Genomic DNA, 23,259 nt, shown 5'->3' on the forward strand with positions numbered 1-23,259 from the left:
CACCCCCAGCTGCCTGTAACCAAGTTAGACTAGTACCAGGGTTGCACGGGTGATTCAACACTAGAAAAACAAACATAGCTAATCATCTTAAAAACCAAAACATCTAAAATCACACGATTACCTCAAGAGATAAAGAAAAGCCTTTTAACGATGCCAGACACTCATTCATACTAAAAAACCCTAGAAAGAGTCCAGGTCACAAGATGCACAAAATGGAGGACTAGACATTTTCTTTGATCCTCTCTACCTCTCAAACCTTTCCAAAATAGAAATTATGCACAAAAAACAAGGAAACTTCACATGTCTCTATGATTTATGACACTCAGAATCCAAAGGATAAATAAGGGATCCATTAATTGACACCTGCACCTAATTCCCTTCCCACCTCTCACTCCCGGCAGCATGGCCACACCAGCTGATCCCTGCCTGTGGACAACAGAACCCAACCACCCACCGCAGTGAGGAGACCAACCTCAACGCGGAGCTCAGCAGCACCCCATATGACAAGCCCATCTCTCAGAGCTCCAGAGACTTAGACTACAAAAATGCCAGTGCCAGGACCAGGACTGAAAACGAGACAACAGAGGGAGCAGGAAAGGACCCCAGGACAAGGCAAGATGAAGGCACAGTCCATTAAGCCAGGTGGAAAGTACTCTACAACCAGCTGGCATCAGCTCTGCCTACTCAAATGGTATGAGACAAACTGGCCCCCAAGAAACTACCGTCAGAGTCAGAAAGTTAACAATGAGGAAAAAAAAAGACTAAAAGTGCCAAAGATTTCAAGGAGCAAATTCAAGACCTTAAACACAAGTAGATAAATTAACAGAAAAAAAATACTAACAGAAGGAAATATGGCCTCCAGACCTAGAAATAAATTCTGACATTGATGAATAAACAAAAAAAGAAAATGATCCAAGATTGAATGAGACAGAACTCTATGAAATTCAAGAAGAACATGGAACCATAACACGTTATTCCTAATTTGCTTAAAATGAGAATTATAAAATAATAAACAGAATAGAAAAACTGGAATCTAAAATAGCGAGGCTCATCCAAGAAACAAAAGAATAAGATTGTAAATGCAAATACACAGAAGTGAAGGACAATCTAGAAAAAGGTAGGTGAAAATAATAACATAAAAGGAAAACATGCTGATCTAGAAGATGGGTTGCATAGAAAAAATCTAAAGATCACAGGCCTCCCAGAAGAACAGGATAGAAAAAAAACTTTAACATCATAATATAGTAAAGAGAACTGCCTAGTCTTCTCAATGTAGAAAAAGAACTACTAACTGATAGAACTCACAGATCATCTGCAGGGGAAAACTCAAAGACACATATTGGTTAAATTTAATAATGCATTTCAGGAACAAGTTGGGAGAGCCATCAGGAACAAAAATCTTGAAATACAAAGGAAAGGAAATTCAAATAATGCAAGACTATTCTGCACCCGCCAGAAGACACAGGAGAGAAAGGAACAATCTTTTCCCAAAACTAGAGGGGCTCCCGAATATTGCCCAGAGTTACTTATCCTGAAAGTCCGAGCTTAACTGTAACTAGAAGAAAAAAATGAACTGTCAGTATTAAGTAGGCATTCGAAGCACAGGCATGAAGAGATTATTTGCTTCTCAAATACCCCAGACAAAAGAAATGCAATACTGGTAAACCAATGCAGCAGCCAAGGACAGCTACAGCAAGATGCCAACAGCAGAGACCAGTAAGAAATTTCATTCTAAATGTACAAAGAGAGAATGTCCTACGAAGGGGCAGTGTCTTTGTCCCCTGCAGGAAATGGCTGTGCCCTAAGAGTGATGCAAAATGGAAAAGGTGAATCCTGGAGGCAAATTCTACAAGGCAGTGACAGAAACTGTGGAGAGGAGAAAGCCAGATTTTATGAGGAATATAGAGAATAGAGAAAGACTAGATAATTATAGGGGCTGGTCTAGAGTAGACAGAAAGAGAAGATGGATAATGAAGGAAATAAGAGAAACTCTCTCTGGAAAAGGTTACTCCCAAAAAAGGAAATTTAAAAAACTGATGAATAGAAGTACTTGGGGGGAAGGGGAAATCTACTTGACTGAGAGGAATAAAAGAGAGAAAGAATTGAATAACTAGATAAAAGCAGAAAATAAAAAGGAAAAACTAAAACCCCAAAAGGTCTAACTAATTAGGAAGGGATCAGTAGTGAAGAGTCTTTGGAAACAGTCACATTAAAAAAGAATAATTAAAATAACTTGAGGAAAACACTCCTATATTTACAGCAAGAGTGAACTTCCCCACTAATATTGGAGATAAACCAAAGAAAATATAACTCTTATAACTTTAAATATGAATGGCCCAATAAAACAAAAAAGACATTGTATAAGAAAGCAAAAACCTACGATCTCTTGCTTATTAATAAGAAACACACTAAAAAAACAAAGACACATCTCCCCCCAAAAAAAACGGGAGGGGAAAGGAAAACAATTCACTATGCATCAAGTGAATCCAAAAAAGCAGGAATTGCAAACATGCTATCTAACAAAGCAAAAAAAAAAAAAGAAAGAAAGAAATTAAAATAAGAAAGGATAAGCAGGAAACTACATTATAGTGAAAGGAACCTTGGCAAAAACCAGTATCAGTAATAAACTTATATACTTCAAATGCCTTAGCATCCAAATTCACAAAATAAACATTAACTGAGCTATAAGAAGTCATGGATCATAACACGACAGTGACAGGAGACTTCAATACTTCTCCCTTGGTTTTAGATAAGTCTAACAGAAAGATAAACAAAAGGGAAAATACAGAATTGAACAAATTGCAGGACAAACTAGAATTAAAAGACTTATTATATCGAAATGAAACAGCAAAAGAATATACATATTCTTCAGAATAAAATGGATTTGTTACAACAACTGACCATATATTGTGAATCAAAGATGTTGTAAATAAATATAAAGAAACAGAAATGGTAAATACATCCTTTAAAGACTATAAAGTAAAAACAATCTTTGGTTGAGAAACCACAAACAAAAATCACAAACTTCAATGGAGATTTAACAAGGAAATCCTAAACAACGAATGAGTCAAAGAACAAATCATAGAAACAATTAATAATTATGTGAAAGAAAATGATAATGATGAAACAACATACCAAAATTTCGGGGATGCAGCTAAAGGAGTCCTCAGGGGAAAAATCATATCTCTACAAACATACATTAAAACAAAATAGAAAAAGAGAGGATTAATGAACTGAATATGCACTAAAAAATTAGAAAGCCAACAAATAAACAAACCTAAAATAAGCCCAAAAGAGGAGATAATGAAAATTAGAGGAGAAACAGGCAAACAGAAACAAAATATATAAATACTAAAGCCAAAAACTAGTTCTTTGAAAAGACTAATAAAAATTGATAAACTTTTAGCTTATCCGATTTAAAAAGAAAGACAGAAAATCAAATCAATAAAACAGCAAATGCTCAAGATGAAATCACAAAAAATCAGGATAAAAATAATCAGAATATAATATGTACAGCTATATGCTAACAAAACTCAAAAGAAAGACAATTAACTTCAAAAATATAAAATACCCAATCTTTAATTTAAGAAGGTCAGTTAAAAATCTTAAATAAGTCAATCTCAGAAAAGGAAATAGAGCTAGTTGTAGAGGAACTACCAAAACAAAAACTTCTGGTCCTGATAGATTCATCGGAGAAGGTATCAAACCTTTAAAGAACAACTAGTACCAATACTTTACAAATTATTCACAAAAATTGAGAAAGAAAGTCCCCCTACTAGAATCCTTTTATTATAAAATTTAATCTTAATACCTAAATCAGGGAAAGATAAAACACAGAAGGAAAATTCTAGGCCAATATTATTAATGAATATTGACTTTAAAAAATTTAAATAAAATCCAGTCAAACAGACTATACAGTGCTTTATCCAGAAAATCCTTCAATATCATCAAGTGAAATTTATACCAGGGAAGCAAAGATAATTCAGAATTTAGAAAATGATCAATATAATTAATCATATTAAAAATCAAAAATTCCAGAACATGATCATCTCAATAGATGCAGAAAACATCTGACAAAGTATAGTATTTTTTCTCACTAAAAACCCTACAAAGGATAGGCATATCATAAAAAAGCATGCATCTAAAACCAAAAGCAAACATCACATGCAAAATGGAATATGATAGAAGCTTTCTCAATAACTATGGCAGTGAAGCAAGGATGTCTAGTCTCCCCACTGTGATTTGATATAGTTCTAGAAATGCTATATAGTTCTGGAAATGTCTTATTGCAACAGCAATTAAAGGCAAAAAGATAGGTAAAAGAGAAATAAAACTATTCTTATTTGTTGATAACTTGGAAAACTACAGAATTTGAAAAGATACTAATTAATACAATTGAAGGTTTCAGCAAAATTGCAGACTACAAAAATAAATCCTCAAAAATTAATGACATGTAACTAATATGTAATAACAAATAACACATATAATGATAACAAAACCCAAGAAAGAAAAACAGAAAGGGAAATTCTATTTCAAAAAATTACAAAATACATAAAATATCTAGGTGTTAACCTACCAAAGAATGGGAAAGACTTGATAGATTCATTTATAAAATACTTCTTAAAGAAATAAAGGAAAACTTAAAAGAATTGGAGGAATATTCCATGTTTATGCCTAGACTATGCCAATATAATAAAAATGACAATCTTTAATACTTTAATACTTTTAATCAAACAAACTGCCAAGGGGATACTTTCTAGACCTTGATAAAATAACAACAAAATCCATTTTCAAAAACCAAAGATCTAGACCAAGGGAAATTGGGAAGAAAGGAGGAAGCGCATTTCCGGAGTTGAAACTCCACTCTAAAGCAGGAGTCATTCAAACATCTGGTATTGGTTTAAAAATAGAGAAGTAGCTCAATGGAGCAGACTAAACAAGGGAAATTCAAAAACAACAGAATTCAATACTCAATGTTTTGTAACGCAAAAAACATGTATTTCCTTGGAAAGAGCCCCCACTTGATAAAATTCACTGGGAAAACTGGAAAGCAATCTAGAAGAAATTATATCAACACCTTGTATATTATACAATATTCCATAATACATTCAAAATGGATACATAACCTAAATATCAGTGATCAGAGTAGAAAAAAATCAAAAGAGAAACAGATCATATACTTTTCACAAAAGGAGAAGTGTTATTAACCAAACGATAGAGGAAATTAAGATAACATAGCTTTGAAAAGCTGCACAGACAAAATTAATGCACCTAGGATAAGACAGGGAGCATTTGGGGGGGGGGGGAGAATCTTGATATCAAATTTTTCTAATGAGGATTTGGTACCCAAGCCATATAATTAATAAATATATTTAAGACTAACAGCCATTCCCCAACAGGTAAGCAGTCAAAGGAAATAAACAGTTCTCAAAAGTACAATTGAAAAGCATTCAAAACCACAGAAAAGGATACTCCAAAAATCACTAACAATAAAAGAAAAGCAAATCAAAACAACCCTGAGATTTTACTTCAAACCTTGCAAACTGGCAAAGATGAGCCCCCAAAAGGGCAACAGTCAATGCTGGTGGAGCTGTAGTGTGAGAGGCATACTAATGCATTGCTGCTGGAGCTGTGAAATGGTACAACTATTTTGGAAAGCAATTTGGAATTATGCAAATAAAGTGACTAGAATGTCCATAACCTTGGAACCAAAGACCCCATTACTGGACTTACGCAAAACCCAAGGAAACCACTGATAAGAAAGTTCCCATATACACCAAGTATTTATAGCAGCTCTTTTTCTGGCAGCAAATAATTGGAAACAAAGTCTATGTCCATCAGCTGAGGAATAGGTATGGAAACCGTGGTACGTAATGTAATAGAATACTACTGCGCTATAAAAAATGATGTATGTAATGAACACAGAGAAGCCTGGGAAGATCTAGATGACACGGTACAGAGGGAAGTGAGCAGTGTCAAGAAAACAACATACGCAGCAACTACAACAGTCTAAACAGAAAAAACAAGCAGAGGCTTGGAAGAAGAGACATGAAAGGATGCTTCGTAGACACGAGAGGTCCACAGCTGACACCCCCTCCACGTTTCTGAACTCTTTCAATATACTGATGAGTTGTTGCTGATGTTTTTCCTCTTTTTTCCCCTTCATAAAAACTGTTTGTAATATGGAATGGCTCTCTGGGACAGGAAGAAGAAGAAACCATGAAGATGTAAAAAACAAAAGACATCAATAAAAAAACTTCAAAAACACAGTGAGGCTGTTATTTGTCCTCGTCTATGCATCATAAAAAAAAGACAAGAAAAACAAATTAAGAATGATAATAAGAGCCAATCATGTAGTGTAAGAAATATTCCCCAAAGCTCTAAGCTATCCACACCTGTCCAGATCTAATTAGACTCTCCTCATTTCAGTGGCTATAGGTTCTGGAGTGGGCATAGCAACTCATATTATTTCAATGAGAAGAGGGAAGGGACAAGCACTGATTAAGTGCCTACTATGTACCAGGAATTACGCTAAGGACTTTATAAATGAGATCCTGGGAGGTAGGCATTATTTTTGTCCCCATTTTACAGGTGAGGAAACTGAGGCAGAGATGAAGTGACTTGTCCAAGGTCACACAGCTGGTAAGTATCTGAGGTTGGACTTGAACTCAGGTCTTCCTAATTCCAGACTGCCCACACCTATCTACTGCACCCCCTAGCTGCCTTGATTAGGGAGGCATCAATTTAAAAGCCAGTTAAGTGGGAAGACCACAAGGCTTTATGTGGCCATGTGACTGTACCAGAAGGACCATAGCACTTTGCCAGCAATCTTCTCCAAACCCCAGCACAACATCCTGAGGTTCACTTGGCCTTTCCCTTTATGGTGTTGTGCCCCCACGGTCTATTTCCTTTGATTAGAATATGAAGACCCTGAAAGCAAGGGCTGTCTTGTTTTTCTCTTTCTATCCTGAGTGCTAACATCTTAATCAAATCACTGCTGTTTTTTTTTTCCACTCAATTATAATAACAGCTACAGAATATGAAAAAATCTACAAGAGATTAAAAGGAAACATGGACAAAATGGGACATTTCTGTTAATATTTTATTAAAGACCACATATAGACTAAAGAAACTGCTTTGTAAAATGTAGACAGTATGATTATCTGAAAGTATAGTTCTGTTAATGTTCAAAATTTCAAAAAATAAATTATTGTCTAAATTTCTAATAATTAGAGAAATGTGAATTAAAGTAACTTTGGTTCTATCTAATAACCATTAGACTAGCAGAAAATGGAAAAAAAAGAAAAATAACAACAACAGGAGGTCAGAAATCCCACTGATACCCTGGTGATGAAGTTGTGAACTAGTCTGGCCATTCTGGAAGCAACTTGGAACTATGTCCAGAAAGTTACCAACACACATACCCTTGCACCCAGGTCAAGCACTACAGGTCTACACCCCAGACATCAAAGAAGAAAGGGAAAAGGCCCATATCGTCTCATACTAGCTCAAAATATGTAAATTAAGGGAGTGTCCTACAATGGGATTAGATAAACCAACTGTGATATATGAATGTAATAGAATATTACTGCATCATTCAGAAATCATGAAACGGACCATTTCAGAAGAAACTGGGAAGGGAAGATCTCCATGAACTGATGATGCAAGGTGAAGGGTGCAGAACTAGGAGAACAATTTATACAACTATAACATTATAGAAGAAAAATGATTTTTTAAGATTTCTGATCAATGTACTGAGAAACTTATGAGTCCAAAAGAATGAAAGTGAAATAACATTCACCTCCCAACAGAGAGATGATAAACCTAAAATACAGAAAGAGACAAACATTTTCAGACATGGCCAATGAGGATTTTGCTGAACTAAGCTATCTATTGAGGGCTTGAGGGGAGATTTTCTTTTACTTCCTCATTTAGGGGCGGGGTGAATAATGAGATTTGACATTAATTTTACAAAATACCAAACAAGCCCATAAAAGACATTTGTGAGATGATATGACAAATTTATTTCACTATAATTTATGGCTATAATAGTGCTCTGAATTAAAATGGTGTAAAACACACTGTATCATCTTACCACTAAAAAATGGATTGCAATGTACTGTCTTAATGAGGTAGGAATATGACTGATATTACTGTTTTGAGGAAGGAAAAGGATATTTATTTTTTTAATGTGTTAAGTACACATGATTTAAAATAGACAGCATTTCTATTTTTAAGTCTTATTGCTAAGACTCATATGCTGTATAATAAAATAAAAATTTTTTCAAAGAAAAGACATGGAGTCTAGTGATGTAATTCCACACAAAAACCAGCAAGAACAGAGCACATTAAAGACTTGAGAGACAGACAGGACCTGGCACACAAAGGTTGAAAACATGGAGGGACGTAGGGAACCATGGAGATGTCTGACTGGAGGATACTTAGAGGAGCAGAGCTGAGTTTCAGAAATACAAAGGTGAAATTTCAGAGTTGTTTTAATTTCCCTTTCTCTATTAGTGATCTGGAATATTCTCTATCACATTCAATCTCCCCCGTGCGCTCCCAATCCTAAACACTCATCCATTCCCTCAATCTCTTCACTGTCTCAGGTCATGATCCCTGATGTTAACTTCACTTTTCTTTTTTCCCAAACTCTATCTTTTAGTTACCAATTCAACTCTATACTATCCTCTACGCTAGAATCCCTTGAGCCCCTGCCCTGCATCAAGCATCAGGGCTGGATTCCTCCCACTCTCTGCTTCACTCCTCCTCCTCACACACTATATTACAGCCAGAACACATCACACAACCACATTATGTGGGTACACTATCGCTAAACATGTTTTTACCTGGGTCCTCAATGAAGCAAGGCAATTCTTTCATTCCTCTAATTAATGTCTCGTTTCACTTCCCATGAAAAGCAAGAGAAAACTTTCTTTTATAGCCATAGCTTCCCTCAACTCAGCATCCTGTCTCTTACTTTACTGAAAAAATTTAGGCCATTTGCCTTGAGTGTTCTCTTTGTCTCTTCCTTTCATTTCAGAGCTCCAATCTCTGACAGGACAGTCTTTCTTGTTGCTACAGTCAGCCCCTCTACGTGTCCTTAAGCCCATTCCTTTCTATCTTCTCCAGCAGAAGGAATTCTCAGTTGGCCCCCGCCCCTCCCTCTAATCTTCTATTTCTTCATATATCTTGGTTGTTTCCCTACTGTCCTTAAATATGCTGAAGGCTCTCGCATGTGTTTTAAAAAAAAAAAAAAACAAAGCTTCACTAGATCTTGCCAACCCTTCAAGACATCATTGGATGCTTCTCTATCCTTTCTCAGCCATACTCTCAGAAAAGGCTACCTAAACCTGTTGCCTAGACTTCCTTCCCTCTCACACCTCAACCCTTTCTTTCATAGCTGTCTTCTGACCCTATCACGCAGCTAAAATGTCTCTTGCCAAAGATATCTTCAGTGCTAAACAGGACGGTCTTTTCTTAGTCTTCCTCCTTGTACTTGGCAGCTAGATAGTGCTGGGGATACAATGCTGGGCTTAGAAGTCAGAAGTTCTGAGTTCAAATTCTGCCTCATAGCCTTACAACTGGATGGCTCTGAGTTTCTCTCAGTCTAGTTTCCTATTCTGGAAAAGAAGGAGAGGCTAGACTGGATCACCTCTGCAGTCACAATGTATCCTCCTGTGATCCTCTATGGATCACCCCTTCTTCCCATCTACTTTCTCATCTCTGGATCTTCATGATTCTTCTCTCTCAGGTCTCCATCTGTCCCTGACAGTTCCTTTTCAGTCTCCTTTGTTGACTCATATTCCATATCATGGACCATAATTGTAGGGCCTACCCAAGACTCTGTTCTGGCCTCTCTTCTTTCTGTAAATTCTCTCAGTACCCTTAAAAGTTTGCATAAGTCTAAGTATTATCCCTTAACTCAACCTGTCTTCCAAATTTTCTTATTTCTGTCAAAGGAACCACCATTCTGAGAGCTTCCCAGATCGTGTGAAAGTGATGTTCTAATGGATTTTTCACTCTCCCTCACTCACTGCACACATATATTGTTCCCAAATCTTACTCACTTGACAACCAACATCTCTCCCATTTAACCCTTTATCTCTGCCAATAAAGCAACATTATTTCAGGCCACTACCTCCTCTTGTCTAGACTGTCAAAATGGGCTTCTAATTGGCCTTTCTGCCTCAACTCTCTTCTCACTTCACCCTACATACAGCTGTTACACTGGGTGCTTGCCCCTGGGCTTGAAGTGTACTGCCTAATCATCTGAATGTCCACCTGAATGTCTTTCCTCCTTCAAGATGCAGTTCAAATACCATACATACTCCACATTTTCCAAACATCACCTGCCCCCAAGTGTTTGCTCCACCCTTCCAAAGCTAGGTGTATTTATTTAATTTGTACTTATTCTGTATATGTTTGTGCATGTACATGTCATCTCCACCATAGAAGGTAAATTGTGGATTTGATTATCATTCCAATCTCTTTGCATTCCCACCACCTGAAACACAGTAGCCCCAAACAAATGTTTGCTGAATTGACTGATTCAGTCTAATTTATGAGAGACTGTTAGGAAATTTTCCCAGAAATTCTTGTCAAATACGGAGTTCTTCCCTAGTTAATTTCTGTTTGGGGATTTATGGAATTTGGTTATTTGTGATTCTTCCTTGTCTAATCTGTCCCACTGAACTACTTTCCTCCTTTTTTAACCACCGCCAAATGGTTCTGGAAATTGCCTTTCCAGCCCTACTTTTAAAAATTATTTTCCTTCAGGTTCTAGATTGTTTTTGTTCCACCAAATAAATTGTTATTTTGTAACGGACATTCATAATTTCATGAACAATCTTCTTTTTCTGTTCTTTTTATATGGAAATACTTCTATTTGTCAAGTTCAGAATAACAAACAATTTTAAAAACCATGTAAAAGGCCTTTCTCAATGTCCCCAGCTAAAAGTGCTTCCTGGAAAAATACACCATATTTATTTCTTATTTACTTGACCTACATGCATATTCAGTTGCCCCCAGCACCAAGCATGTGCCTCAAGAGCAAGGTCCAAGAGTTTTCTGCTTTGTGGAACCTCAGTGTCTGGGGACATAGTTAACATTAAGAAACACCTATTCTTGTCACTAGTGGGCTCCTCTACATGGGAGGCCTTCAAGTAAAAGAAGACCAGATGTGATCCGGTGACTCTACGATTCCCCATCAGATGGCATTGTCCACTTTGGCTACAATAATTAAGCAGGCCCTTCCTGTACCTATTACTCCTGTTATGAAAACAGGGCTTCAAAAATTCACATCTTGCTGAGTAAACTATCTCTAGAAAGAGAGAGGTTTGAAAGAGAGGTTAGAACGAAGGCAGGGGAACACAGAATTCTGAATCAGACATCATCTTAATGTCTTTATTGAGTTAGAAATGGCCTTTAACTGCCTGGCAAAATTATGGTTACATATTAAAGAATACAACTTAATCATCCAACTTCACCAACAAACCACAAGATTCCCTCACCTAGACAGATTACATTATGTTTTTCATGCATCCCTACTTCTAGAAACTTCCTTTATAAAAAGAAAAAGTATTTGTACATTTAGTGCCATGCTGAACTGCACTGGTATGTTTTGAACCACACTGAGTGATTACGAATTGCCTGTGGTGAATGCCTCTTGCATCCTCTTCTCGCCACAGGTGACGAGTAGATTTGGGCCCCAAAGCCAGTTTTGGTCATTTAGATAGTAAGTGACTCAGCAGATCGGCAACAAGGTCTCCTGATAATGTTCCAATCTGCATGTGAGACTACAGCCAGGTACCAAATGTTACAATTGGGTTTTTGCTTCTGTCTAGGTAAAGAGCCAGGAAAACCACCTTCTTCCCCACGCCTGTGGAGCAGTGATGGAAGCAAGCTGTCTCAGTTCAGGAGGAAGCTGTGGTCAGAGAACTGAGCTCATTCACATTCAGACAGCACCAACTGGTTCCATGTGATATCTCTCTCTCATTTCATTTATGGTGCCAAGAACCATTTACCTGGGGAATGTGTCGACTGCCTAATAGAACAAAACAACATTTCCAGTTCAATGTGACTTAAAATCAAATTCTCTTTACGAAAGAAGCCTTTCTAAGTAGCCCTTCTGAAATTTCTCAGGCCCAAATTCAGCCCAAGTTGCACCAGGTAGGCTACTGGCTCTCACAGGTCCCAAAGAATAAGTCATCAGAGTCCACTGCTCCTCAGACAAGGGAGTCCATCACCATTACTGGGAACAGGCCAGATTTCCAGGCTCTGGTCCCAAGCCAAGCCCATAAAGAGGGACACGGCAGAAGCCTCCTGATTTCTGGACGGACAGAGTCACTGGGACCATGCAGAGACTAAAGCCATAAGAGTAGAATGAAGTCATTCAAGTCACCAGGACAGAACCCTCTTCATCTTCAGTTAGTATTAATTTAACAGCTAAAAGTGAAATGGCAATGACTCCTGCCCCTCCTGAATGTAGTGCTACAGAAAAGTTTTGTACAAATGTAACATGCAGAAAAAGTCTCTGACCAATTTATTCATACATTCATGTTAAGGACACAAAAACACAAAAGAACAGACCTTTCTTCAAGATAGAAAGCAGTATCTATGTAAAGCCCAAAGCTATTATTATTTATAAAGCAGAACACTAGAAGAAGCCTTTCCAATATGAAAAGGAATATCCATGGATATCCACTGTCCCCACTATTATTTAAAATACTTCCAGAAATACTAAGAATGGCCATAAGAAAAAAACTGAGGAAAAAGGCAAAGGCAAAGGGGAGGCAAAGTGATCCATATTTGCAAATAATAATTCAATGAGTGACTGAAGAAAATTCTAGAAATGCTACACCAAAATAAATCCTATATATAAATAGTCGCTTCAGTAAAGTTGTAGGACAGAAAATGTGCTGTTGTTCAGTCATTTCAGTCTCCTCCAACCAACTCTTCATGATCTCACTTGGTGTTTTCTTGGCAAAGATACTGGCGTGGTTTGCCATGTCCTTCTCCAGCTCATTTTACAGATGAGGAAACTGAGGTAAACAGGGTTGAATGACTTGTCCAGAGTCACACAGCCAGGAAGTGACTGAGGCCAGATCTGAACTCAGGAAGCTGAGTTTTCCTGATCTAAGCCTAGTACTGTGTCCTCTCTGTCACCTAGCTGCCCTTGGAAAGAAAATAAACCCACAAAAATCATCAAAAACCCAATAAGAAGAGACAGAAAAAGAAACTCCATTCAAAATAACTATGAAAGATAAAATATCTAATAGTCAACCTATTAAAGTATATTTAAGGAATATATTACAATGAATACAACTATAAAGCACTGTTTAAAGGGGAAAAGATTTAAATGGAACAAAAATTCAGTGCTTATGTCTAGGCTGTGACAATGCGAAGGGAGGGAAGGAGGAAGGACGGATTTTTTAAGTAGTTACTATACGTCAAGCACTGGAGATACAATTACAAAAGAAAAGACAATTCCTGTCTTTCAGGCAGCAAGTAAGGAAGTAGAGATTTGGGGGAGGGGGATAAGGAGTAAAGAATAAAGTGAAGCAGGGCTGGGGCCTTCCTGAAATAATGGGCCAGCTGAAGCAGCTACCAATCAGGAGAGCACTGTCACATGATTTGACTTCAAAAACGGATATCTTTTTATCAGCTGAAATAACCTTGAAGAAGGAATATTGACACCTACTTTGCCACCAACACCCTAAGGAGCAGCTGGGGCACCTGGAGTCAAGAAGATTCGAGTTCAAATCCACCCTAGAACACTTAGGAGCTATGGGATTCTAGATAAGTCACTTCATCACTGGATGCCTCAGTTTTCTCATCTGCAAAATGGGGGTCATAGCACCACCTACTTTCCAGGGTTCAAGTAAGGATAAAACAAGATAATAACTGCCTTGGGCTTAGCACCTAGTACACCCTATGTATACTTATCTGACTAAGGGAGCTGAAGACCTGGGGCCTTTGCCGTTTGACCAGCAGCTGTTGTCCTTCCCATTAGAATGTGAGCTACTGGACAGCAGAGATGTCTTCCTTTCCGACGTGCACCCCCAGAGCTTCTGACAGGGCTTTGCACAAAGTGAAGCACACAACGAATGTTTCATTCATTCATCCATTCCCCATGTGTTCAGTCATTCTCCAGACAACAGCAATTTGCTCAGTTTAATATTCTCTGCTACCCCACATACAAAAAAATGCTGCTATGCATATACTTGTACATAGGGGACCTTTTCTTCCATTTTTTACCTCTTTGGGGTATATACCTAGTAGTGGGATTTCTGAGTAAAAGGTATAGACATTTTGGTCAGAGACTTCCTTAGAATACTTCCATATTATAACAGCAATTTTCTGACGGGAAAATTTGGGGGGAAAAAATATGCTCCTATCATTTAAACAAACCGTGGTACATGGATGCTGTAGAATGTTATTTTGTCATAAAAAATACAGATGAATTCAGAAAAATTTGGGAAGATTTGTATGAACTGACTGAGAGAATAATTCATATAATGGTCCGTCCCAATAATTACAGTAAAATAACACAAGATGACTTCAGGACCCAATCCAGAAAACATTAGTGATTTCAGAGGATTCAGGGGTCAAATGAACCACCCACTTACCAAGAAAGTGGCTCCAAGTGAAATGTTTGTTTTCAGAAGTGGCCAGCACATCTCTGTGCCTAACAGGGACTACATAATATATGGAGAACTCTTGGGAGAGGGAAGAAAGTTAGTGAGACTGGAGGGTAGTTTTTTTCTTTTTTTGCATTATTATTTTTTTAAAGCTGAGGGGGAAGAAGACACAGAAGCTCCAAGATAATGATGTCAGTTTACAAACATTTCAGGGATGGACTTCCAAAGCACTCAAATATGGCACCGCACAGACAGAATCTGCAGCTCTAATGGAATGTGCTTGCTTGCTAAGATTCGATTTTCTAAACCTTTTTATCTTCCATCAATGTCATAAAAAAAAATCATCTCCCTACTAATATATTCAAAGAAAGTTAAAAGGAAGAAGCTGGCAGTGACCACTTCCTGTGCTGCTTTTCTCCCTTGCAGTGCCGAATTTAGCGAGCAAGCAAACACACACAAATTCCCTAGCAGTTATTTTCAGACCCACCCCTAGGCTGGCGAAATAAACACCAGGCCTGCTATGTAACGTGACTCCTCAGCACGCACTCCTCTGCCAGGAATCAACAGGCAAAGTGCGCACTCAGTCCCATGAGCCCATCCAGAAAACAGCTGAGTCACCCCCAGGCCTTTCTCCTCCTGCTCACAGGAGCGCAACAGAAACCCCTCTCCCCAAGCTGACTCCTTCTCCCACTCCCACTAGTTTATGAGGAGGCTCAATTTAGATATCACATGGTGCCTCTGCTCCTAACATGGCAAAGGAAGACTGGCTGCAAAGCCCCAGCAGCTAATTAGGCTGCAAAATTTCATCCCAAACAGGACACATCTACCTTGGAGAAAAACACAAGTATTTGTCCAGGTGACCTGGAACTGAACTTAAACTCCTGGTGCCCAGACTGTTGAAGAAGAATGAGTACTGACTATATTAATTTGACTATCCTCTGTTTTTTCTAGTTATTACTGAGGAGTCAGGGCCATTTTGTTCCATCATCTAAGGATGTTTAATTAAAACAAAGTCCTAGGCAACACTGCTCCTGGTCAGTCATACTTTGAGCAGTCTGAACTTAAAGGTAAGATTAATGGGCACTAGATTTTTTTTCAATATGTGAAAGAAAGCATTTGGTTTAAAGATTAAACAAACTTTTCAATGTTATTTGATTTTTGGAAAGATGGTATGGTGGAAAGGGGATGTGATCTAGAATCAGGGAACTGGATTCCCACCCCAACTCTAATGTCTATCCCTTATGTAACACTGAACAAGTCACACTTAACTCTGATGGCTTTGGTTTCCGACTCTAAAAATGAAGGCTTTGGCCTCCATAACCCCTCAGTGAGTCAGCCACCATTTATTTATTAAGTACCTATATGTGCCAGGTAATCATTTGTTAAGTGTTTTCTAAGTACCTAGTCTGTGCCAAGCATTGTGTTAAGAGGGAGGGAGGGAGGGAGGAAGGAAGGAAGGAAGGAAGGAAGGAAGGAAGGAAGGAAGGAAGGAAGGAAGGAAGGAAGGAAGGAAGGAAGGAGAGGGAGGGAGGTAGGAAAAACAGCCTCTAATCTCAAGGAATTCAGTCTAATGGGGAAAACAAGCACTAGCTAAAAGAGAGAAGGCACTGTGCTAGGTTTCACTGAGGATATAAAAACCAAACAGCCTGGAACACATTAAAATCTAGCCTTCAGAAACAAAATACAAAAACATGGGTATATGCAAATGCAAGGTCTTAAGTCTTTTAAGACATTCTATTTGTAACCTCTGTATAGTACAAGGGGAGAGAAAGGGTAAGGAAAGGTCCCATGTAAATAAAAGTTGGTGCTTTAAAATAGCCTTGAAGAAAGAGAGGGACTCTAAGATAGGAGGTGAGGAAAGCACATATCCCAGGAAGGAAAGACAATCATAACAAAGGCACAGAGACAAAAGTTGTAGCTTCGTGTATTGTAAGTTAAAGAGGTCACTCTGACTAGACTATTAGATGCACAAAAGCAAAAGACGTGTAATAAGGGTAGAAAGGGAGGTCAGGGCCCAGTTGTGAAGAGCTTCAAACACCAAACATGAGAATGCTACAAATCACAGATAACTGAGAAATACAAATCCAAACAATCCTGAGATTTTACCTCACACGTAGCAAACTGGCAAAGAGGACAAAAAACATGAAGAGTCCATGCTGGAGAGACTGTGGGAAGAGAACACCACTGAATTGTTGGTGAATGGGTGAATCATTCCAACGAACCATTCTGGAAAGCAGTCAAGATTTTTGTAAAAAAGACTAAGAGTCTCTGAGGCAAGAGATTCCACTACTAGATATAGGCACAACACCAAAGGAGGTCAATGTGACAAGGAAAGTTTCACAGACACCAAAATGCTGATAGCAGCAGAACTGGAAACAAAATTAGTGACTAAGAGCTAGAAAATGGCTGGGAAAATGTGGTACATGAATGTAATAGAATATTCCTGTGTTATAAGAAATGATTAATCTGATGAAAACAGAGAAACATAAGGTATGGATAAGTAAGCAGAACCCGGAAAAAAAACTACTCAATAACTGCCTTAATATAGAAGGAAACCAACACAACAAAACTGGATGGAATCATAACAACTAAGTTTGGCCAACAAAGAAGTGACAGCAGGCCCCTCTTCTGGGTGCCTTCTCCCCAACAGAGGTGGAGAGTCATGAGTGTGGAAAACTGCATGTAAAGTTAGTGCTTCTCATGATAAATGCTGAAGATGTGGGAAAACTAGAACATTAATTCATTGCTAGTGGAGCTGTGAGCAGATTCAAACATTCTAAAGAGCAATTTGGAACTCTGCATACCCTTTGACCCAGCAATACCGCTTCTAGGGCTGTATCCCAAAGAGATCATAAAGATGGTAAGAGGACCCACTTGCAGAAAAATGTTGATGGAAGTTCTTTTTGTGGTGGCCAAGAACTGGAGATTGAGGGGATGCCCATCCATTGGGGAATGGCTCAACAAGCTGTGGTATACGAATGTAATGGAAAACTATTGTGCTATAAGAAATGATGAACAGGTGCAATTCAGAAAGACCTGGAAAGACTTACATGAACTGATGCTGAGCGAAGTGAGCAGAACCAGGAGAACACTGTTCACAGAAAGTCACAGCATGCAATGACTGATTTTGATACATTCAGTCCTTCCCAGAAATGCAGGGACCTAAAACAATTCTAAAGGTCTCATGATGGAAAAACATCAACATCCAGAGAAAGAACACAGAGTGAAGCAGACTATTTTCTTCTGTGTCTTGTTTTGTTTTCTTTCTCATGGTTCCTCCTATTTGTTATAATTCTTCGATGCAACATGACATGTGAAAATGTATTGAATAGGAATGTATGTGTAGAGCCCATATCAGGTTGCACGGCATCTTGGGGAGGGAGAGAGGAACGAGGGGGAGAAAATTTAAAACCTATGGAAGTGAATGTTGAAAATCAAAAATAAATAAATTGGAAGTTTATCACACAAAAACAATTGGCCTTTTTCACTTTACTGGTCCATTTTGCTGAACTTCATTTCTTCCACTTTGTATTCATTAATATATGTGAAAGGCCTCAAGGAAGAGGTAGAGAGGGAAATACAGTGAAAATTGCCAGTGATGCAGAAGCAAAAGATCTGAATGTAATTTATGTTTTTAAATATATACTTGATAGCTTTGCAACAGAGAGCACTAGAGCTGTGAGGATCAGAAGATGCTTCCTATAAAAGGCAGTCCTTGAACCAGGTCTTCAAAGAAATGAGGACTTCCAATAGAACAGCCCAGGGAAGCAAAGTTAAAGGGTCTGGCTGAGCTGGAGTTGGGGACACTGGAGGGATTGAATTAAAGTAGACAAGGGTATGAGAACAGGAAGTGGGCCTAGGGAGGGAGATGTTTACTCTTAGGCAATAGGGAATTTATCATCTACAAAGACTGGGAGAAAAAGAGAGGATCTGGATAAAGTTTGATAGTCACAGAGGAGGAGTCTGGGTAGCAAAAAAGTTAATGGCAATAGCTCAGCTGATGGGATGGTAAGGGAGTAAGTAGAATATGCTCTGTCTCAGTATCTCAGTGACTGAGTACCATACTCTCTTGAGATAATGCCTGCATGTTTCCAATGTGTCTATAATCACATGAGGAATGATCCTATCAGTCTATCCAACGCTGAATTAATAATCTCTTCGGTGCTGTCGTGGAATTAAAGAAACCTAGGAAGTATCTTCCAAGTGTAAAATAATACCTGGAAGGGGACAGAGTCAAAATGTCAGAGTAGAAGTAGGGACCTGATTCAGTTTTCCCAGCAAACCCCTCAAAAAATCTATTAAAAATGACTCTATAAACAAATTCTGGAGCAGCAGAAGCTACAATATGACAGACTGAAGCAAATTTCCAGCCCAAGACAATCTAGGTTGACAGAAAGACTTTATCGCACAGGGCTGGACCTTAGGAGACAACTGCTGGTAGCTGCAGCGGTTTCTTGACTTCTCAATCCAGAAATGCCAAAAACAGCTCCGAAGGCCAGTAATAAGGGTCTCGCTGGTGGCTGAGAGGGGAGGGTGGTCAGGCCCCAGAACCAGGGTCCACCTACTATTTCTGGAGCCCTCCACTTAACTTAACAAAGAGCTCAAAATCAAGTAATTGGCTGGGCAGCTACCTCTGGAGCCCTCCACTTAACGAAGATCTCAAAAGTAAAGGAATTGGCTGGAAAAATGAGCAAATGGGGGGAAAAACAGATTACAGATTCTTACTTCCTTAGTGAAAAGAATTTTCCCAATTAGGTTTTGTGCTTCCTTTTCCATTTGTTCAATTTTCCTTTTTAAAGAGATGTTCTCATCCGTGAATTCTTTTTTTATACTTTTAAAATCATTGGCCAGTTTTTCTTCTATTTCCTTCTTCAGCTGTTCCAGGAGAGCTGTTTGTGCATGCGAGCAGTTCACAGTCCCTTCTGAAGTTTCAGATGGAAGGATTCTCACTACTGACCTCTTTGGTATTTGTGTTTTAGTCCTTGTCTCCACAGAAAGATTCTATGGGTTTTTTTGTGCTTGTTTTGCTTTTTTGTTCATGATGGTGATTGTGTGTTGTGGCTTCTGGTTCTTTCAGTTAGAAGCTGCAGAATTTGGTGCTGAGCCAACTTGTGTGAAACCTAAGAGCAAGTGTCTTTTTATCTTTTTGTTTTGTGTTTCCCCGATCAGCCCTGGGGCTAGCTTGTGAAGTGGCGGGGAGGGGTGGTCTGGTCAAGGGAGATCTCCTCAGCTGAACTGAAGCAAAGGTAAGCTCAGGGGATGGTGATCCCAGCTGACCTACTGTCTTCCCGTTTCCCTTGGAGTGCTGAGGCCCACCTAGATCCTAGTGCAAGTTTCCACCCCTCCTGGGGCTCCTCTCCTAGCACTGAGGCTCACCTGGGTCCTAGTGCGAGTTTCCACTGCCCTGGGTCCCCTCTCCTTCTGGTTGGTCTCTGCCACTGTAGGAGGAATCCCCCTTAGCTATTTTCCTAGCCTCAGGTGTTATGAGACTATTTGCCCCCTCTGCTATTGCCACTGATGCAGGATTTTCCTAGGGAAATATTTTATGGTTCTTTCGAGGTCATTAAGGTGGGAGGAGAGAGCATTTACTGATCACTCCACCATCCTGGCTCCCAGAAGTTGAAGTAGGTGACTTACAGACGTTTAATCTTCGGGCTGAAAGTCTCAGGAGCTGCTGTGGCTGCTATCTGGGACTCAGCAGCTGTCATTCGCTCAGCTCTGTTGGTCTTTCACCCTGGGCTGCCACTCTGCTGGTTCCGACTGCTGCCGTTTCAGATCTCCCTGGGGCCCTCCCACTCCACAGCGCTTCACGCTCTGCGCTGTGCACTGTGGGCTCACCCCTGTGGAACAGATCCTTCCTGTGGACCTTCCAGTCTGTCCTGGGCTGTGAATCTGCCAGTCTGTCTCCTACTGGATTCTGCACCTCCAGAATTTTAGAGGTGTCTGAAAGAGTTTGTCTAAGAGCTTAGGTGAGTTGCTCTCAGTCTGCCATCTTAGCTCCGCCCCCTACACTAAGGGATCAAAGGGCTTGGAATGATATTCCAAAAGTCAAAGGAGATGGGAATAAAACCAAGAATCACCTACCCAGCAAAACTGAGTATAATACTTCAGGAGAAAAAATGGAATTTCAACGAAATAGAGGACTTCCAAGCATTCTTTTTGAAAAGACAAGAGCTGAATAGAAAATCTGACTTTCATGAGAACAAGAGAAGCATTAAAAGGAAAACAGGAGAGAACCATAAGGGACTCATTAAAGCTGAACTGTTTACATTCCTACATGGAAAGATGACATTTGTAACTCATGAGACCTTTCTTGGTATTAGGGTAGTTGGAGGGAATATGTGTGCGTATGTATATGTATATAAGTAGGTGTATATGTGTACATATATGTGTATATACCTATGAATATGTGTATGTATACCTGTGGGTGTGGATGCGTGTGTGTGGGAAGGAGAGTAAGAGAGACAGAGAGAGAGAGAGAGCGCATGCAGGCGCAGATTGAGCTAAATATGAAGGGATGATATCTAAAAAATAAAATTGAGTGTTGACAGGAATGTACTGGAAGAAAGAGAAAGGGAGAAATAGAATGTAGTAAATCATCTCACATAAAAGAGGCAACAAAGAGCTTTTACAGATGGAGGCAGAAGGTGAGAGGGAATAAGTGAGCCTTACTTTCATCAGATTTGTCTTCAGGAAGGAATAACATAAATATTCAATTAGGTATGGAAGTTTATCTTACCCTCCAGAAAAGTAGGAGGGAATGGGATAAGAGAAGGGAGATCATAGAAGTGATAACAGATTGAGGGAAAGGGTAATCAGAAGCAAACTCTTCTGTAGAGGGACAGGTCAAAGGAGAGAATAGAATAAATGGAGGGTGGAACAGGGTAGAGGGAAATATAGTTAAGTCTTTCACAATATAACTGTTACGGAAGTGTTTTGCATGACTACACATGTAGAACCTATATCAAATTGCTGGCCTTCTCAGTGAGGGTGGGTGGGGAGGGGGGAAGGGAGAGAATGTGGAACTCAAAGCTTTAAAAATGAATGTTAAAAATTGTTTTTTATGTGCAACAAAGAAATAAGATATATAGGCAAAGGAGTATAAAAATTTATCTTGCCCTACAGGAAAATAGAAGTGAAGGGGATGGGGGGTGAGGGGGGAGTTACAGAAAGGAAGGCAGATTGGAAGAAAGGGTAATCAGAATATATGCTATCCTGGGGTGGGGAGAGGAGGGAGATGGGGGAAAAATTTGAAATTCAAAATTTTATGGAAGTGAACATTGAAAAGTAAAAACAAATAATCAGAAAAAATAATAAAATAATACCTAGGAAATTTAAAATTGTTTTGAACAATTAACTATTAAAAGGATGTAGTTAACATGCTCTAAAGAAAACTGAACCAAGTGTTTTAAGATTGATGGGGTAAACTATTCCAAATAGCATCCATTAGGCCATACAGCCTTATCAGAATATCTCACAACCCCTTCCCCAGCCTAAAAAGAAACTCTTGTGATCTTAAACTGCCTTCAGAGAAGCACAGGTCCCAGAGACATGAGCTAAAAGTTTCTCTCCTCTGTACTGGCCAAACTACATCCAGGGTATGTTCTACCTGCTACAGTTTAGGAAGAAAACTGCAATGACAAAGGCAAGAGTTGAAGTCCATGTCATCACAGAATTGTCTCAAGTAGATGGGGATATATATGAGCCTTTTAAAAAAAACTCTTGGACCAGGACAACTGGAGAAAGAACAGGGATGCTAAAAGAAAAAGAAGAAAAGAAAATGTCATGGAATCCTTTTATTGTGCATGTAGAGAAAGCTAACATGAACTGATCCAAAGAGAATTCAGCAGACGGGAAGTCAACATACATAATGAGTATGAATAAGAAAGGAATTAGAAAGAACCAGCACCCTTGAATAACTAAAACTGAACACTATGAAATGACAAAGACATGAGCAAATGCCACCGTCCACTTAGTGTAGGCTGGGATCCAGAAATGTGGACAACTGTCTGTATTCCTTGGGAAGAAGGGCTGTTCCAGATGTGTGCACTTGTATCCTGGCATATTATAGGCGCTAAATAAATGCTGCTGATTGACTGATGTAGTTTATACAAAAACAGAATAAATACCAATAAAAGAAGACAACACCACTGAGATTCTGGTCAGGACCTCTGCTAGATTTTTTTAAAAATCAAGGAATCCAAAAAAATGTAGTACTCTCATCTTACCAATATGTGGGAACTTGGGTCTTATGATAGACCACAGTACTACCTTCCTGGATTCTCTTGAAAGAAAATTCATATAAATCCTAGGAAAAGGGTCACACTTTAGCTACAGACTGTGAATAGAGACTAAAAGTGTAGGGGTGGGAAATAAGCATTTATTAAATACCTATAATATATGCCAAGAATTTGCTAAGAGTTGTAATACTATCTCATTTAATCCTCCAAATAACCCTGTCAGGTAGGTATTATTATGACCCCTATTTTATAGTCAAGGAAAATGAGGCAGACAGCAATCAAGTAATTTGCCCAAGGTCACATAGCTAGTGTCTGAGGCTGGATTTGAACCCAGGTTTTCCTAACTCCAAGTCCAACACTCTATTCATTGTATCAAC

General features: G+C 38.9%; 1 protein-coding gene across 11 annotated transcripts in view; it reads right to left on the reverse strand.

The window, feature by feature from the left end:
• The window catches only part of EIF4G3 (eukaryotic translation initiation factor 4 gamma 3), a 386,245-nt gene that overhangs the window by 216,275 nt on the left and 146,711 nt on the right, over positions 1-23,259 (reverse strand). For 2 of the 11 annotated variants that reach the window (XM_072609175.1, XM_072609171.1), the window contains exon 4: positions 3,136-3,186. The exons of the other annotated variants lie outside the window; for them this stretch is intronic. The gene's annotated coding sequence lies outside the window, so the exon portion shown is untranslated. The remainder of the gene's footprint in view (positions 1-3,135; positions 3,187-23,259) is intronic. 11 annotated transcript variants of the gene reach the window in all.

The sequence above is a fragment of the Notamacropus eugenii genome, chromosome 5 (assembly GCF_028372415.1).
Source record: "Notamacropus eugenii isolate mMacEug1 chromosome 5, mMacEug1.pri_v2, whole genome shotgun sequence".
NCBI classification, from domain to species: domain Eukaryota; kingdom Metazoa; phylum Chordata; class Mammalia; order Diprotodontia; family Macropodidae; genus Notamacropus; species Notamacropus eugenii.